The 5,202-nt window shown below is 32.8% G+C and overlaps 1 long non-coding RNA gene across 1 annotated transcript in view; it reads right to left on the bottom strand.

Moving 5' to 3' along the window:
* Positions 1 to 5,202, bottom strand: part of LOC111086669 — a 9,905-nt gene that overhangs the window by 1,118 nt on the left and 3,585 nt on the right. Inside the window, exon 2 of the long non-coding RNA XR_002611403.1 lies at positions 557 to 637. This is a non-coding gene — a long non-coding RNA (uncharacterized LOC111086669). The remainder of the gene's footprint in view (positions 1 to 556; positions 638 to 5,202) is intronic.

Consider the following 5,202-nt stretch of genomic DNA (forward strand, 5'->3'; position numbering starts at 1 on the left):
AGAAAGAATTTATACCGGAAATTAACAAATAGCAGATACCCAACAAATTGGTGTCAGAGAGTGGGATGAAAAAAAAAAAGATGGAAACAAGAAGTGGCAAATCAAACTACAGCTTAGCAGATTTGATGGCAGCTATACAAGAACAGCAAAAGAGATAAGAAGAACGAGAAAAGAAACAAGAAGAAATAACATCTGTTATTATCTTATTGTTACCATTCATTAACAGTGATACTGGTTAACTGTTGTTACATAGACAAGTTGTGGTTTGTCCTCAGACATACCCCAACATCAGCAAAAAGAATTAAGACATAATTTTGCAAATGACCTTTTCCTGGACTAAATACTATGTTTTCTGTGGTCAGCTGCACTCCTTCATATTCATTATAATGGGTGACATAACATTTTATGTCTCCTATGTTACACAGTGAAATGGCCAACCAGAACTTTCTTGATTTAATTTAAGAAACATGTCAATATAGTTCTTAAAAATGATCTCTAGACTTAAGAGGAAAATACGAAATTTCATATATCTTTATTACCTAGTATCCACACTCACCGTTTTTTTTTTACTTCTTCAGTGACCCAGGTACTAATGAAAATTCTCTTGCCATTGCAGTGGTTACATGGTGGCAGTGATCTAGAAATATATTATAAAAAACTAAACATCAAATATTAAGTTATATACAATAATTTACAAAAAATACAATACAAAATAAATCACTCTTTCTTGGTAGATCCACGTCGGAACTGTCTCTTAAATTCAAACACAATCACTTCAAACATGTAGTATGTCAAAATTCAGCTTCAGGACGTAAAGTCAAAGTTCCAATTCACAAATAGATGTATGGTTACAAAAGTTTTCCCTGTTCAAATGTCCACTGCACCAAAACTTGCCAATATTTTCAAAACAGTTTTTAAAAGTTCTCAAAAGCAATAAAACTTGCAAAAGTTAGAGTCAAAGAAAATAAGCTAATGTTAGCATATAACAAAAACCTACAATTAATATCTAGGTTCACAAACTCTTCCTAGTCGCTACAGAAACATCTGTCTCAAATGGCCACTCAAACTAAACTATGCCCAAACATTAAGACTTTTAAAAAACCTCTCTTCTATTCTAATGGAAACTTGATACCTTTCATATAAATGTCAAATAACCTTACACAGCACGTGCATAAAATATAGCTCGTGATAAAAATCGTTAGTTAGGTGCACATCATTAATCAGGCGATAAGCCTACAATGCCTGACAACAAAGTTTCACTAGCCCCCCCAGTGGTACACTGGTATGTCTACAGATTTACTACACTAGAAACCGAGTTTCAATACCGGTGGTGGGCAGAGCACAGATAGCCAATTGCGTAGCTTTGTGCTTAACTTCAAACAAAACAAAAGCTTCACTAAAATATTACAGAAATACAGCATCGTAACAATGTGTAAAATGAAATATTTTGTCAAGAACACAGTTACATGGATAGCATAAAGACACATTAGTAAAAAAGTATGACAATACCGTATACATTATACTTCATGATCATTGTCAACATGTGTCGAAACGAGAAATCCTATCTAAATTTGGATCCCCCAAAGATATTAATATGTTCGTTCATGATTTTGTTACAAAACGTTTTCAGGTAAATATGTCCTTAATAGATGTTCCTTTTTATGTAGATCAGATTGCAGAATCTTTATTGTGAGAAACTTAATAAAGTGTTCAGAATATTTTGTGTCTAGAATATTTCATAATGTTAAATCAGTAATAGTTTTACATGTAATTGAATATAGACATTGTTGACACGTTAAGATAATGAGCTCATCATTTTCCATTTATAGAAACACTTTTCTTAGTAACTAGTTATAAGGATAGCATAAGGACAAACTAGTGAAACAGGAAGTTGTTATGTTAAATTATTTAAAGATTTATATAAGCATACATTTCAGGATGATAAGTGATTTGCATATAAAAGGTCAGGAAATGTTAAAAAATATTATTAAATATATAACTAATGAATTAGATAAGAGTTTTATACATAAATTGATTGTAGAACATAATTAAATCTAGCCGTTGATTACTTGTTGAGACATGTGGTTCCACTTGGTAGAACAATGACATCATGTCCGCCTATTATGGAAGCCTAGCAATGCACACTCTGGTGCCACTTTGGGGAACTATGGTGTCATATTCTCTGGTGACATATGATCTTTACCCCTTCCCTATTGCTCGCCATATGGTGACACTTCATGGAACTATGACATCATCGTCTCTGATAACATTATTTTCTTCCCCATTGCCTGAGGTCGACATGAGTGTGGCACTCTCGGGTGGCGATGCGCGCAGGTGGGGCCCTAACTACTTCAGTCGTCATCGTGTTCAGTTATGCACGTCTGGTTAAATATAAATGGAACTGTTCAGTCCAGATATTACAGACTTTTGACTTAACTTTGAAAGCTCTTCTTTAGTGGATTCAGTGAGCAATTTTAATTTTCTGTTAGAAAATCTTGTTGAGATAAAAACTGTCTAACATCTATCTAGGTAAATGACCAAGACATTGAAAGACCGCCCAAAGACTAAGACATTCTGAAATAGACACCTTATTTTAAATAACGACAGTAAGGTTCCTTTCAGAAAATGTTTAATAAGTGAACAGTAAAGTTAATAGAAATAAGGATCAAGTTCCCACTCAGAGTTATATGAACGATCCAAAGGCCAATGACGATCATCAACAGAAATTCTGTTCTCATTTGTAGGTCACGATAAAGAAGAACAAAATGACAAATTTTAACCTATCTTAAAATTATAGATATTTGATTAGTATTTTTTAACGTTATTTCCCATAAAAAATCGCCTTATAAATGATTTAACATTCCCATAAAAATATGCACTTATCTGAAAAGGATGGAACGTTTAAAAATATAATTGTTAATTTTACTCAGAGATGGCACTATCAACTTAGTGTTAAGAATATAAAAATGGTTAGGGCGGGAATTTATTTTCTAAAAGGTTCTCGGAATTAATATTCAAGCATTGCCAATACAAAAATAATTCACTTGCTAGGAAGTTTACTAGGCAGTAATGGTTGTGCTTCTTATTGCAATCGATAAATTTTCAATTAATTTGAAAACCAGTTTTGTTGGAAAGGATGAGTTCATACATGCCATGAAAAAGTAAGTGAAAAATAATTAAAGCCTTATTTCGACCAATTATTTGTCAAAATGGCGAAAAGTAATTGTTATACCAGACTTGTAGAATGCTTTGCAATAACTGAGTTAATTAATTGAATCAGATTTCAAAGCTACATGTTACCGACTTCAGATATAGTAGAGTTACAACGTTTCTCCTGTATCGAGTTTCACCATGTACTTCTGTTATTACTGATGACACAAGCAGAGAAGTATGTTCTACCGTATTCGTATGTAGTACCACGATTTGTTTCCGGTTTGTCAGGAATGACAGTTTCCTCATCAATGTCTTTGATCAAGAAAGACGATCACTACATTTTGTTTTACACTGATCTATTGATAAACCAACTGTAGCTATAGAGATGCCATAATTTTTCTACCAGGTTAAGTAGCAGCTAAAGAAATTTAATTTTTAACTTCATAAGCAGACTATAGTTACAAGAATGTATTCCCCTTGTTAATAGGTTCAACAGTAACCACGAGTGTCATTGTTTCTTTGTTAGCTTAGACTATATTTACAAGAATGTCTTTACTATGTTATTAGTTTGAACAACAATCACGAGTGTCATTGTTATATTGCTAGCTTAGACTACAGTTACAAGAATGTCTTCACTTTGGTACTAGGTTGAAAAGTAATTATGAGTGTCATTGTTTTATTACTAGTTAAGACATCAGTTACAAAAACGTCTACCCTTTGTTACTAGGTTCGACAGTAAAAACGAGTGTCATTGGTTTATTGCTGAAATCAACGATTTCTTTGTTTTTATTGATAAGTTAAACTTTTCTGTAGGGATATCGTTTATTAGTTATCTCGCTGGACTGTGCTATACAGTTGTATCGTTATTGTTTCGGTTTTGCTTTACACTGTTGTTACCTAAATGTTATTGAGTTTTTACTTACTTGGATGGTACATGTTTGGAAGGTTAACTGTACTTTAGGAATGAAATTCTTTTATTTCAAGATTAGAACATAGCTAAGGAATAATATTTGTTGCATCGTAAGACTTAGATTGCATAGTTCAATTGTTATTCTTATATTGTTAGGGTTGATTTTAGCTATTAGTAATTGCCTTACTGTTCGATTAGTTTTTGGTTCAGGAATAATATTAACTTTTTGTTTTGTTATACAGTAACTATAATGCTGGATATAACATTTTTTACTCTATAACACAATAATGTCACTTCCTGTTTTATACGTAGTCGATAATACAACAGGTAATAGACATGATATTATATCATAATAAGGATATACTGCTTTATGGTCTATTACAGAACTTAAGTAATAAGAGCGTATAACAGCACTTCAACCACTTCATTTGCTGTACGCTGCTGCTCATGATGTGTTTGTTCGTTGTTAAGCACAAAGCTATACAATGGGGCATCTATGCACTGCCCACCGTGGGTATTGAAACCCGAATTTTAGCGTTATAAGTCGGTTACGCTGCCGATTAGATCTTTCACTTAAACAAGAAATAACTTTGCAACTATGATTTAAATGTTCTTAACCCAGCCGGCCTCATAAGCTTTTGGTATTGAGCGAAAGGTTTAGTCGGCAGCGACTTATGCCATAAATGAACTGTAGTTTAATTGCTATTAAAAACTTTACTTAATGGAAATTCTTATTAGTTCATTAAATATTAATATTACTAAAATTACTATTACTCTTATTGTAATGTAATTTATAGGATTACATACGAACGACCTACCCTTTGTATAAGACTTGACATATGGGTACTATATAAAAGTAAGATAACTTTAGAAGAGGATTGGTCGACAATTAACATATATATTTCATCTTGTATATATATATTGCGTTTATAGCGGCCGCTACTCGCGCTGCGTTTGAAAAGCTGCGCACGCAGGCAAAACTCAACATTCACTTTTGAAATGACGAAAGAACAGGCATGAATAATGTTGATGCCAAATTTTATTTCGTAAGCAGGATATGCTACACCAGTGGTCGGCAACCTTTTTTGATCGCGGGTCAATTATTTTTTTTTTGATGAAAAATTTAGCATTGTGTTGGG

The sequence above is a fragment of the Limulus polyphemus genome, unplaced genomic scaffold (genome assembly GCF_000517525.1).
Source record: "Limulus polyphemus unplaced genomic scaffold, Limulus_polyphemus-2.1.2 Scaffold1312, whole genome shotgun sequence".
NCBI lineage: Eukaryota > Metazoa > Arthropoda > Merostomata > Xiphosura > Limulidae > Limulus > Limulus polyphemus.